Raw genomic sequence first — 15,642 nt, forward strand, 5'->3', positions numbered from 1 at the left:
AAAGATTTGCTTCTACCAGGTTCTACATTAATTGAGATTACTTTAATGCTCTACAACAAATCAATTTTAATGTCGAAGGTAAATCTAGATATTTCACGCTTCTACCAGGTTTTACATTAATTGAGATTACTTTAATGTTCTATAAAAAATCAATTTAATCGTCGAAGGTAAATTGGGACATTTCACAGAAAAGAATTTGCTGCTACCAGGTTTTACATTAACTGAGATTACTTTAATGTTCTATAACAAATCAATTTTAATGTCGAGCATTAATTGAGATATTTCAAAAGGATTTGCTTCTACCAGATTTTGTATTAACCGAGATTACTTTAATGTTCTATAACAAGTCAATGCTAATCTGGAATGTTAATTGAGATATTTCACTGAAAATTATATGCCTCTATCAGGTTTTACATTGTTAATCGAGATTACTTTAATGTTCTATAACAAATTATTGTTAATATCGAAAATTAACCGAGGTATTTCATTGAAATATAAGACATATAAGATTGATTAACAAATTTATTAACTAATAAAGATAAAAGTCGAAGAATAAAAAAGGTATTCTGTTGAAAAAGATTCACTGTTACCTTGTCTCATATTCACCTAAATAAATAATGGGTGATTTATCCGTGCTGAATTATTGACTAAGAGGAACGTTTTAGACCACTTTGCATCGCCTTATCCTTTTTTATTGTATTTGACTATATGATATATTATAACGATATTGTATTTAACGAATGCAAAATCTGGCAACTCTCTGTTTTGCAACCGTAACTGATGAATCCTCTAATCTCATTGAATCTAAAATAAGAACATTTTCCTAGCTATCAATCTTTGATGCATTTCTAGAACTGCTCCTCCTCTGTTCACAATCTGGAAAACACAAACGGGAAAAAATCCTTTTTCCAGAGATTTATCGCTGATCGGCCAAAATGGGGAGACCCCCCCTACCCTCCCATCCATTCGTGTGCGCTCTTTGACCACCAGATAAATGGTCAATGTCCAGTTACGACGTTGACCCCCTAGAAGGAGCTATTTGTAATCCGAATAGCATTCCAGAAGGTTTTCGCTGTGAGGGTGCAAACTTATCTTGTTCTCGTATTGTTGGCCGCAATCGGAGGGGGGGGGATCTGCTACTTATCAGATAAAAGTCGATACTTTTCGAATTTATAGGAGTTAGAGGAAGAAGTGGAAAGTTGAAACAAAAATATCTGGCCTTTTTTGTGAAAATTTCCTCCAGGGGGTTGGCCTGGGTTCATGAATTATTGGCTTAAAGATGGATCGGCTGACAATTTCCTATCTTCAAATTTTAAATCTCTGTCAAAAGCTCTTTCAGAATTTAAGATTTCGGCGTTGTTTTTGTTGATTCCTCTAATAAATGGTATAAAATGGGCGATATATATATATAGCACAATAAAAGCAAAAGGAAATGAGAGAAAAACGAAGAAAACTAATAAGTTTAAAAAGTTTTTTTGAGTGCTCCTCACACTATTGCATTGATATATTTTGCTTTGGCTATATTCATACAATATTAGAAAGCACTCCTTCGTGCGGATATAATCGTGTGAGCGGATGAAGAGGTTATATCTTTTCTTTATTTTGCTTTCCGGATTTTTAATAATTTTTTTTAGATAATTAAAAAAAATTCTTTTTTTTAAAAATACTTTTGAAAAATATTTTTAATAATTTTCTTCTTCATTATTTTTTATTATTTTCCATATTTTCTCAATATTTTAACTCATGTATATATATATATATATATATATATATATATATATATATATATATATATATATATAATGTCTGTTAACAGATAAGTTTTTTTTTTTGCAAGTTACAACATATTACGTGAATGGCTCGAATTCTAAAAGGATTAAAATTTCTGCCCCTAACAGCTAAAAAAGTCGCCAGCAAAATTTGGTACAGTTAATTTACTTTTTTATGTCTTTTAGCAGCCCTGATACCACCACATTACATAGAGTGGTTTCCATGCCACTAAGACTCAATTGGAGTATCTGCTGTTCAGTGAGACACCTAGCTTTCAACACCGGGAATAGATTCCAATCCTAAATACAAAGCCCATCACACTGACTGGGCAATCAAGTAGGTTTTGGAATTACTTATTTAAAAATTTCATTAAATAATGAAAGTAGATCTTTTTGATGAAAGTGAATTTGATAAAAAAAATTTAAAAAAAAAAAAACGAAAGCAAACAGTAAGCATTTTCTAGGCGTTTTGATGGGACATTTGGTACACCTTTATCAATAAAGACCATCAATTCTACTGAACCTATGTGACATCGGAATGCGAGCAGGTTTTAATATTATTTCATTTTAAACATTGTTTTTAATTCAATTCAGATTAAAGATTTCATACCACTGGATTAAATCCAATAAAAATAAAACATCACATAATCTTATTTTATATCGATTCACATTTCATTTACTTTTTATTGTTTTTACTCATTTATTTATTTTTGAAATCACTGATTCCAAGACTTACATCAACTATATCAACTGAAAAATCTCTTTAAATTTTGTACGCGTCAATTTGAGTCATTTTTTAGCAGAAAAAGTGCAAATTTGTTATTGAGTTAGCATTAGCGGCTGAGAAAAAAACGAACGGTATCTTAATCATTTCTTTTCTTCTTCAGACGCGAGTTCAAACAAACCGGATCTGCATTTCTGGCCTGTCAAAGCCGAAACTTCTCAATTTGACATTTGACAATCCAATTCAGAACTGTGTCCTTGTCTCTCTATCCAATCAGAGGAGGGTGCCCAGTGTCTCTGACACGGACGCACTCGGACATCCCGTTTACCAAACGATTATCTGACTCGCTTCACTGCATGGAATATCTTGAGCAATTGGAGTGGAATAAATGGGCTTGGGCAAATGTTTTCTATGTACATATGTGCATTGTTATTCCCCAAGGCAATCAACTCTTCACTGACCGGTGTGGTGCGGGGAGGGGTCAGTAAAAGGGGGGCTAGCGTGGGTGGTCTTCAATCAATTCGTATTCAGAAATCTAATTAAAACCCGATCCTCCGAAATCTTGGACTGGATCATTATAGAATGGTCATACTGTCGGACAATAGAATAGAGTTTGAACAACTGAGTGACCGAAACTGAGGAGACCTTTTGAGTAGACGAAGAGGATTTCTATTCCGATGGAATGAATTTGTATATAGTAAAGGGTTATTCGAATATGATTTGATTATGGACGAAGTTTGGTTTCGAATGTTGTATTCTGATAACTTTTGTGCCTTTATTTAATACAAAAGATCTTGGTTCAAAAAACAAAATGAAAAAGACTAGAATTATGTATGTAGTAAATCGTATGAAAGAATGAATATATGAATGATCATATGAATAAAATATTCTTTTTTCTCATCATATGATTTGTATATCATATGAAATGATAAATACATGAATGATCATATGAATAAGATTTTCTTTTTTCTATATATAGTAGATTTAGTAGTAGAAAAAATAATATTTTATTCATATGATTATTCATATATTAATATTTTCATCTGATCTACAATGAGTTGTAGCAACTGAATAAAAAGCGATGCAATTTTAAAATTTTTTTAAACGTACTACAGTCATGAAACTTTAAAATCTAACAACCGCGAACCAATCTTTATTTATTTTTCGTAAAAAAGAACGAGTGTTAAACATTATAACAAAGAATTTGGAAAGGAAATCTTTTTTATATTTATTTTTTACTATTTTTACATTTCTTTATTAAAGTGTTTCGTATTACTTACCTGTTTAAAAAATATTCATCTCTTATAAAAAATGAAGTTAGGACTATCTTCTATTTCGAATGTAGGTCAAGTTCTTTAATTACAATAAAGTACGCATTAGCTGATTGAGAAATTATTTTAAATTTAATAACTAAATTGAAAATTAAAGCATTAGCATGTGGTCAAACTCGATGCGATGCTAGCTCTAAATTATTTGAAAATTAATGTGTCAAGAGCCTGATTGCTTTATAATTGTTCAGCAGTGAACTGATCGTAAAGAAACGGTTCCCAGTAGAACACCGAAATCAGAAAGCGGGTGGGTGACCACTTGGATCAGTCTACGTAGGGAACGAGGGAGCGCGGTATCGCTCCTTGTTAATCTGTCATACCGTAAAGTGCTCGACTTAGCGCGCAAGTCGTCGGGCTACCAAAGCAGGTTAACCATCCCCTCTGCAGAGGATCAAAATTGAGGTGGCGTGTCTTCGGATCATCCTCAGGGATGTTTCCCAGACCGTCGCCAATAGCCCATTGTGCAGCTTTAGTGCGATGCAAATAAAATACCTACCTACCTACTTTATAATAAGCATAGTAACCATTGGTAACTACGTATATCACCCGCACCAATATTTTTTTTGGACAATTTCCAAAAAATACTTAATTTTAAGAATGGCCCATATAAGTTGAAAATTGCAAACCGATTTATGTATTAAATTATTTAAATACTGCTATTTGATGAAAACTTGATTCTTTTTATTTTTTATGCAACATTAAAAATACAATTCCACTTCATCTAAAATATTTCTTTGAACAAATTTTTTTTTAAAAGTATTTCGTACGTAATATTCTTTTTATGAAGAGAATATCCGCGAAGATAAGAAGAGCACATGTCAAAAGAAGAGAGAAAAAGTAGAAGAATCGAGTATTCAAAAAGTTCCGAGAATCCCTTAACAAGCAGTCTTAACAATCCCTTTCTTTAATATCCTTTTTCTTGCAATTATTTTGAAGAAAAGGAATCTTGGCATGATCTTGTACAAAAATTGGCGCTGTAGATTTTATAAAATTATGTTTATGTGTTTATCTAATTTAATAGCTTGAACTAAAGAAATTGAATTTTTAGAATAATATGTAAATATTGTTGACTGTGGAATATTATTATGTAGAGAAAGAATAAAATATTGTTATTTATAGGTTGTATCTCAAAAAAAAAAAAAAAAAAAAAAAAAAAATTCCTAGTTAAATAAATTTTTACTGTGCCACCCATAAATCATTTTTTTTAAATTTTAAAATATTTTGGTTTACAGGAAGGGATAAAAAATATGGTTTTCTTTACGGAGAGGATCGTAGCATAAATTCCAATTTTTTAAAACTTAAATATAAAACACATTTTAGTTTAATAAAATCAGAAATATAAAATTTAGAATGAAAAGTAAAAGTAAAATATTTTCTATGAATATAAATTTTTTGTCTCCCGGAATCTACGTAAAAGCCTTAATTTTCATTAAGAAATAAGCATAATTTTACCTATTTTTTTAGGTTTGGTAGTTAAGTAGATCAGGTTAGGTTATGTTTCTCATAAAATTTCCAGTTGACATAAATGTTGCAATTTATAAAAAAAAATTTTCTGCTACTTTATATTCCAAACTTTTTTAATTTTGACCCTAAAACCTAAAATCTTCATTACATTTATGCTTTTAATAAAACTTGATATTTACCTACTTTAATCCCCCCCCCCCCCCGAAAAAAAACGTTAAACTTATTATCTGATGCACCTAAATATTTTTCAATTTGATAAAATGTTTTTAATAAATATTCGCTCGAAACTTCTTATTTACTACTTATTACTTCTGTGATAATTTTTTTCATCCACTTGAAAATTTGAAATTAAAAAAAGTTTTTTAGTGGTCTCCCCGTTTATTTCGTTAGTGCTTTCATTAATCTTAGAATTTATTCTTAGAATTTAATGAAAAAAAGTAAAGTTAAAAAAAAGCGTCGTAAATTTATGTTTTATTAATGAAAAAAGACGTTACTCAATCAGAAAAAATTACGACGATCGGAGAAATGTTAGGATTAAAATCAGAAATGAGTAATTTATTTTCTGGTTGCAACTGAAAGACCGTTCTCAACGAAACCTTTATGTTCATTCACTAAGCCATTCATTGACAAAACTAAACTTTCAAGTAATTTTCATTCACTTGACAGCCTAACCCCGTTCAATTTCATCTGCCAAATGTATGAGATATTTAATTTTGTTAATTTCTCTTTTTCTTTAATGGACATTAAAGTACATAGTTCATTAAATACATAATTTTTTCAGTAATATTTCACATCGCCTTTAGTTAGCACAGCGAGCAATGGTACAACAGTCCAGTTAGCGGCGTTAAGCTTGATTTTAATGTCGACAACAACCTTTATCAGAAAGCCCAACAAGGTTTATAAACGATTTGCAAATAAATCATGCTGACTGGAGGCAATGTTATCAATCATCAAGACTGGAAACAATATTAAATTTAACTATGTTATTTCAAGCGCTATGATGTTCGTATTAAACTTGCACAAACAATCTTTTTATATCGATATTGAATCGGTTTTTACAAAACAGGGTTGGAAAAACCTTCTGAAATCTTAACCGTTTGTTCTGAAGCGTTCTTAAACCCAGGATAAGGTCATCTCCTCAAGATTTATTTTAGACCATCACTAAAACATGGTTTATTTGTGCAATCTTTTATATACTTTTTTTCAGCATTTTAAAAGTGATGGTTAGCCTTATTATTAAGTTTTCAACACAAACAAATTGCTGCATTTGAGAGCATGGACATAAGCTAGATTGAAAATTAAAGACCAAAACAAGGTTTGTAGCAAAAGCTAAAAAATCTAAAGTTTTTTGCTTCCCTTTATTTAAGGAAACAAGCTTAGCATATTAATATTTAGAAAAGGATTAGTCAGTCAACCTTTTTATGACAACCAAATGAAAACAACGCTTGCTGTAAAATTGCTTGCAATTTAGGATTGTACTATAAAATGATAAAAATACTTGAAGATTATTTATTTTTAAAAATGAAAAAATGTTTTTCTCGAAAATAAACTACAGGGTTGCTACTAAATACTGTAACTCTAAAAAAATAGGAATTAATTTAAATCGTTTGGTAAAACAATTTCGCTCTCACTATTTCTGTGATTGGCGCTCTCTATAAGTGCAAACGATTTTTGCTGAAAGCAAAACATTTATAATAAATTTAAAAGATTTAATAAAAAAAGTTGATGGTAAAACAACTTTTCGATAGCGGATTATCTGTAGGTAGAATTTTTAAGCAATTAACATCTCTTGGATTTAATAGAACATTTATATATGGAACTGTAAATTGATTATTGGATACTATTGTAAAGATCGACTCAAGTCTGGTTGTCCAAGCTCAGTTCGCACAAAAAACCTTTGCTGATTTACCTGGAAGTGTAAGATTTGTGCAACGCTTTCAGAACAAGAATTTTGTAAGGCTTTTGACTGCAGTGTCCAATAATGAAAAATTTCCTCAGAAATTCATCGATAAAGCCCTTAGGAAAATGTGCCACAGTCAAGCCTATGGTAATCTGTGGTAACCTATGGCAAAGTACCAAAAACCTTTGCTAGCCATAGAAATTCGTATGACACTATATGATATATGACACTATATGTATATATGATAAGACACTATACGCCCATGGTATTCCTGTGACAAGATATCATAAGCCTTTTATAGAATTTGTAGGGCGTTATATGGCGGTACACCATAGCCTTATGGTACGATTAAAGGGAAGTACCATAGGCATATGGCAAACTAATAGAAATTTACTATATGAACTCTTCCTTCATATGGGAGAGCAGTAATAAAACTAATCCATCAAAAACAAAACCACCTTATATATTATATAATCCACCTTTCAGATACGTTTATGGCACAATTTTACCTTGGGCAAAACCTCATAGGAATATCCAACGGTAATTTTTTATGTCAAATACCTCCCCCTAAGAGGGAGAGGAAAAACTTCCGCGGTTAGCCTGATGGTAAGGGGACTCTAACCCATGATCCCACTGAGGATATTTAATGTCAGCACTGTGGTCCGTGCGAGCAAGTTGCGGAATTCGTATCGACCAGCCATCGATTAAATTCGAACCCGGTTCACCTCATTGGAAGGCGGACGCTCTATCCGATCAGCAACTACGGCACTAACAAATTTATAGAAAGAAGAAAAGTTGGAAATCTGACTCTGCGTAAATTGTTGACCTACGTATCTCCGAAGCATCACTTTTACACAAACCTGGAGCGCAGATACTCGAGTAAGCCTCTTGAATAACAAATAAGTGAAAAAAATAATATTATAAATAATATTTAGGTTTAGTTTTATGCAACTTAGGTTGACGACTATCCAAATTATAGGAAAAAAACAAATAAATAATAACAAGATTAAATTTTATTTTCGAATTCAATCATTTTCCGAAATTTTAAAACGCAATTTCTCTACTATTTAATAAGACAAAATCGCTCTATTGTTTTGCAGTTCATCAATGCCTCTCCTCTTCTTTTTTCTATAAAAATAATGAATTAGACAAAATGTGTTTTACAAACCATTATTCTTTTCTATAAGTATCGATATAAAAGAAATCGTAATCATTGGCGAAAAACCTTCCTTGGAATAGAAATAAATTGTCACCATACTGAGCTTCCAAATCGTTTTTGGTTTACGAACACTTTTTTCCGGTTATCTAGTTTAAATAGTTGAGAGTGTGACGCAAGTGCATTTTTCCATTTCCGTTCAATGGACGGCGTCACCGATCCTCGTTGATCACCGTCAAAACTTTCGACTTTGGAATTCTGTCACTGATCCTGACAGAACTTTTAGGAAAGGGATTGAAACTTTCTTTTTTGAAATATATATATATAGTATTTTTCCTGTCTTTTTAACGTCATTCCTTGGTTACATCCGACTTATATTTTGCCCTCACTTGCAAACCAAAGTGTAAAAGAAAATTTTGATCCATCCATTTATCGATTTGAAAGGAAAAAAAATGTATCCTAATATTTATTATTTAAACATTTTCGTCAATATTTTATAGCCAATATTTAAAAATGTATTTACTGTTTAGAAATTTTTTGGATTTGCTGTACTCTATCAATTGATATGTGCTCCAGGATTTGCTGTAATATATAAAACAAGTACATGCACCATACTTTTATAACAGTCGTTGAACAGCCGACCCAATTTTAAGTTTACGACTACTAATATGTTCAGCTCCATAGCCTTATAATTTTGAACCCAATCCAGACGACAAGGGAACTCCTGGATCAAGTACTGGTGGAAATTTGCTTTCATGTTTTACTTTTTGATGGAACAAACCCGCATTTGCGTCATATGGCCTTTAGGAAAATTTGCTATGGACACGCCTGTGGTAATCTATGGTAACCATAGAAACTTATATGATATAAATTAAGCCATAGAAATTCGTAAGGTATTTATATAACGAGACACCATGTGCCTATGGTTACTAAAGAAAATTGCATGGTATTCCTATAGCAAGATACCACAAGCCTATGGGAACCATAGAATTTGTATGACGTTATATGGCTGGACACCATAGCCTTATGGTAGGATTAAAGGAAAATATCATAGGCAAACTAATAGAAACACGCTATACGCACGCGTCATTCATATGGGAGAGTAGACTTGGTTAGTGAAAAAAGCAGGGGCGTTTTCAGAGCTTCCGATGATTTATATGGGTCATTCTCACAAAAACAGTCATTTTCATGTCCCCAGTATATTTTATGTTTGTTTTACAACTTACGAAAAAAATTTTTTCGGGGAAAGTGTCCTTCAGAATGCAAGCTAACAAAAGAATAAAAATAAAATTATCAATTTTTATTTTTTATTAATTTTAGGTAATAAAAATATACCAAAATGTCATTCCCTCACTTGTCCCCACTGCTGATTTAAAAAAAGAAAAAAATTGTTTCTGATATAAAAATTTTTTTTTTACAAATTTGTGTTTTTTATTTGAGAATATTGAAATATAGAATTCAGAAAATAAATTTTAAATTTAATTTCTGATAAAAATATTAACACAGCACTATTTTAAACTTTGTCCCCAGTGTTTCGCGTCATTCCCTCACAACAATGTTCTTATCACCTGCAATCATCTTAGAATAAAAATATTTTAATAAAAACTTCAGAAGTTAACAACTGGCATCATAGAACAAAATTGCAGTATGTTTCCATCTTCAACTTAAAGAAGCTTTGCTGTGGAATAAATTTGAATGAATCAAACCAGGTAAAATTTTTTACATTTGTCATTCCCTCATGTCGTTTTTTAGAGTAAAATAAAATACAATTTCATCGAGAAAGTGGATAATTATATGTTGCTTTCTTGTATGAATATAATTGTATGTGATTGACTTCAGAAATTAATAAAGCCTAACTGTTATTTTTAAATTTTATTGAATTCGTCATTCCCTCACTAGTGTATAAAGTGAGGGAATGATACAAGATGAGTATATTATTAAATTTTTTTTTGTTTAATCGTGCCAGCCAATTTTATTTCCCAAACCTGTAAAAACTATTAAATATATAAGACTAAATTATAATAAATATTAGATATACTTAGTATGTTATAATTTTCAAACTTTAGGTAGATGTAACTTAGATAAAAACATGTATTAAAATAAAATATCATTCCCTCACTATTAGTGTCAGTCCCTCACTTTTTAAATAGTGAAAATAATTAATTTACTTGTTAATTAATTTGAAAAATAAATTAATAAATTGATTTATTAAACTAATTAATTTATTTATTAAATTAATTAATTAATTAGTAATTATTATAAATTAATAATTATAAATTAATTATTTAAAAAATTAATTAATTTTAATATTAAGTATAATTTATAGGATATATACTTTCTTTATAATGCCATTACATATTTCTATTAATATAGAAAGTTTCAGAGCTTTTTATTCACTTTACTTTTTTGGGATTTTATGAACTGAAAAATGACAGTTTTCGTGAGAATGACCCATATCAATTTTGCGTTAATTAAACTAATCCGTCGAAAACAGTCGTACCTTTTAATAAAATTTGCCCACCTTATAGAAATTTATACGATTAACTATTGGGGGGAAATTTACCTTCATGGAGGACTTATTGATGAAACTTACCCGCATTTGTGGTTCAGGGAGAAGAAAACCACGAAAAACTCCCACGGTTGACCCGAAGGCAAGCAGACTCTAACCCATAATCGGTCTACCACTGAGGATATTTTACGTCAGCACTGTAGTCGGTGCGAGCCGGGTGCGAAATTATACACAGTAATTATTGAGATGCTCAGTTAAATGATATTTTTAACACTATAACATTTAGTGCATTTGAGAAAGTCTGCATTTAATGTCCAGGGCGCTCCGAATGACATTTGATTTAGTTATCGGTTTTTCACAGTTTTCATATGTAGCAGGGCCTCCACCTGCCACCATCCTAAAATCACTATTGATCTAAAGATCAGATTTCAATGCTACGGGTTCAAGGGGTTGACCTCAAATATGCTAATTAATTAGTGCAGACGATATTTTAAATCACGATATTATACACAAAACGAACTTTCTCTAAATAAACATACCTCTTTTTTCGATGGATTCTGATTTCTAAAATTAATGGGATAGCCGTATTCAAAGCAATATGGTCCCAATAGTTGGGTCAAGCGAGCGGTCCAAAGATTGGACTTAGTATTAGTTTTACTTTTTTCGTATTTCGTAATATTTCGAGAATTCGTTTTTTTTTTTTTTAAATTAATTTCTTTATTTGAAGATATTTTTATTCAAAAAATAATTTTTAGTAAATATTTATTATTTTATTTAATAATAGTTGAAACAATCTTGACCTGTAAGGTTCAAAACCCATTCATATAAAAAAAATTTCGATTACAATTCAAAATATTTTTGACTATTAATAAATAAAACGATAAAAATGATAAATATTTTCTAAAATTATTTCTTGCATTTATTTCTCTCTGGATTAACGAACTTTATAATTGCGCGTAAAAACGTTTTGATTCGCTTAAAAAGACCTCAAGACATGGCGAAATACGCAGAAATAAATAAATAATATTAATGGGTTCATCTTACCTAACTATTAGGGCCTATTTCTCAGATTGTGGCTACTCCCTGTATTTATCGTGGTGGCTCAGGGGAGAGAGCCTTCGCGTTCAAATGAGGTGAACCGGGTTCAAATCCCATCGATGACTGGTCGATTCGAATTTCGCACCGACCACATTGCTGACGTTAAATACCCTCAGTGGTAGACGGATCATGAATTAGAGTCCCCTTGCCGGTCAAGCTAACCGTGGATGGTTTTCGTTCTTTTCCTCTCCATGTAACGCAAATACCGGTTATTTCTATCAAATAAAGTCATCCAGAAGTTTCCTTGTCTTCTGAATTGGGTTCTAAATCACATCGCAATTGAGGTCACTCTCTCAAATCATTAAGACTGAGTTGCAGAACGTAAAGATCCACTCCGTAGATCAAAAGCTATTCAGGTCTGTCCATTTTTTTTCCAAAGCTTATTTTAGCTATTTAATTTCTTTTTATTTGTTTATTCTTATTATTGGAGCAAACTAATATAGTTCTATATTTACAACTGACTAATAGATATTTTTAAATGCAGAAATTTAATTTTTCGAAAAGCGACATTTAAATTAATTTTCCAGTAAGTTCTTCAATTCATTCCGTTATGTTCCTCTAATTTTTATTAATTTAATTATATTAATTTTTAAGTTTACTTGATTCAGTACTTCATTTAATTCCACCAATTTCTTACAATTCATTCAGCCACAATTCATTAGAAATTGCTGTATACAGCAATTTCTTCAATTAAACCATTTTGTTATATTAAGATTTTTTGAATGAAGCACAAATTTCAACTAAGTTCTTCAATTAAATAAGTTTTGATATCCATTTTTTTTAAACTAAGCCACATAACTGAATAAACAGAGCTCTAAGCTAGTGAGCATCACTAATTTTATAATTTTTAGTAAATTTAGATGCATAATCAACAGCATTTAAATTTATAACAATACGCACAGCTAAACGTATGAAAAAAAATTCTTTTTTCACAAAACTCTTTCGCAGAAAATTTTTTAAACTTTACACCGATTATGCTAACCCAGAAAATGTTGTCAAAATCCTTTAAAATAGTGAAAACAAAAATATTAACTCCATTAAATCTTGAGTTGTTCAGTTTCGTTTGTTACTGTTTTGAAATGAAAGGAATGATTTCGAAATATTTTTATACGTTTTCCCAACTTTTAGAGACATACTGCATCAAAAAATATAGTTTCATGAAATTATGAATATAAATATAGGATATATTACTTTTGGAATCTTAGAAATAAATTTTAGAATTGGGTATAATATGAAAAAAACACAACTACTTCGATTTAGTAGGAACAACATATGACGCAATGCTAAACGAATGGAATTTAGTTGTTGTTTATTTAGTTATTGTTATTAGTAGTTGTTGTTATTTGTTTTAGTTGTTGTTGTTTATTTAGTTGTATTTAGTTTCAATAACGTTTCTTTATAATGCAATAAAATCTGGCGAGCAGCTATTTAAACGATCGAACACTTCGTTTGTTTCTTTGTGGCTTGAAGTTAGGCTCGCAGAAAATGCCGTTCATGGGTTAAATTTAGTAGGAACAACACAACCAGTGACGTAGGCTATATTATACCCAATTGGGTACCTGCACTTCAACAAGACCTCCCACTCCCATACATGTGACCTATGACGTCAGCGCCCGCTAATCTTTATCAGCAAAATGGCGTTTCAAAGTTGAGCTTAATTTCTCTATATAAGTTAGAATGTTGATTTAATAGAGAGCCATATCGCACATCGAATTAGTTGAAACATAATTCTTTCTCGTCTGCTTCTTTTACCTAACTTATATTTATTATTTGTTTACGTATTTTATTGTAACCGTGATATATTTTTGTTTTGTGTACCTGGCAACTTCGATGCATAATTAGTATGTTTTTGTTCCACGTGGCCTGTGTTTGTGCTAAGTCTCTGTGTAAATATATAGGGAAAGAACTGAAACTTTGAGAAAGAATCTTTGTGAAAGAAATTAGAATGTGTCACGTATGAGAATTTATACTTATTATGAGAATTTATGTTTGTCATACTCGAAATAGAATGGAAAGAACAGTTGCTAACGTAAGCAAATGCCACGTTTCAACTTTTGTTTTATTATTACAGATACATTGTAATAAATGCAATTAGCACAATCGATATAATAATTATTTTAACTCTTTTCGTGCTTTTGCTCCTTTGAGACACTGAAACAAACTGTAAATGAACCAATCTGCAGTCTTTCGATTGTATTTGATAAACATAAACGAAGCTTCTGGTCAAATGATTTAGAATATCTCTCATTTATTTTCTTTCATTAGCAACTTTATTTTCAGTCTCAAAGGTCTTGAGGGGTTTTAAATCACTCCAATACCCCTTCATAACAGTAGCAAAAATAATCAAGTATTTAAATCTTTCAAACTATAAACTCGATTTAAACGTTGAAATTAATTTCGATCGTCGTGAAATATGCATCGGAGGGACTTGAAAGGAAGTGCGTCTGATCAATTAAAGCAGCAACAAAATTCGAGATCAGTCCGAGGTCTTTCTGAGATCCCGGAGAGTCCCAACTCTCTGGAGATAATTAGAAATGAAGCTACAACAATTAATATTCCTGAGTCCCTATAATCAGATAAGAGTCTGTCTTCGACAACTTCTTCAGTTTCTCTCTCTCCCATCGTACCCCATTTTCCACAGGCTCGAATTTCGAAAAGAGGAATTATTCGAAAATCTTTTCCAACTGGGGGAGGAGGACAGAGGAGTCGATAATTCGTTGCAGTAGTGAGAATTTGCAAAAAGACAATTCAAAATTAAGTTAGAAGGCGCCGGAGTTGAGTTAACCTCCGCTAATTGCTGACATCTCAACCGGAGTTGAAGGAGGGGCTTAATTAGAGGTCGAGAACAATTTCGGCGTCTGTAACCGTACCTGATCCATCATTGTCACCTGTAGGGGATAGAACAGAAGTCCATCTGCAATTCTTTAAGAGTTTTGAGTACCTAGACGGAAAACGGGGACTGTCTTTAGCGATTTTTCAACATTCTTTTCGCTACTTAAAAGCGTTCCAGAAACCATCTTCCGAGATATATGGACGAACATCATCGATATTCGATGTTCTCATTTGGGGAAGATGCATGGCCTTAAGGGGATGGACTTTCCATTAAGTTAAGTTGCAAAAGCCATTCAACAAGAAATTAGCGGAAATGTAATTGATTGTAGCTGCTCCTGTTTGAAATAAAGAAATGCTTAGATAAGAGTTTTTTTTTATCCGTGCTTTAGAACACGCCATTTTGAAACGAAGGAAAACATAGTCTAAATTATTAGACCTCTTCGATTCAAATTTAAAATTTTATTTTTTATTTTTGTTTTTAGCTTTCAATAATGGAGTATTATCTTACACCACAATACCTTTTGAGAAATGGGGAAATATTATGGCGCATCTTTATTAGACCAGGGCAAATACTACTAGATAGTTTTTAGAACTCCTGCGTACTTTCTTCTCAAAACGGTACAGTAATAAAATTGAAGAAGAGCTCGCCAATTCGGATAACAAATAATAGTTTAGAAATAGATTTTGAATAGGAATTTGAAGATAACTGTCAAATTAAAAAAAAAATTTCTATTTTCAGAGTTATTTTAAAAATTCAGTGAAGAAAGATGATGCTGACAAATTCTTTTAACGGAAATTGCACAAAAGTTTAAATATGTATCAAAAATATAAACACAAACAGACGTATAATACTTAACTATGT

This window comes from Parasteatoda tepidariorum, chromosome 9 (assembly GCF_982258835.1).
Source record: "Parasteatoda tepidariorum strain Cologne lab strain chromosome 9, Ptep-v5.0, whole genome shotgun sequence".
NCBI classification, from domain to species: Eukaryota; Metazoa; Arthropoda; class Arachnida; order Araneae; family Theridiidae; genus Parasteatoda; species Parasteatoda tepidariorum.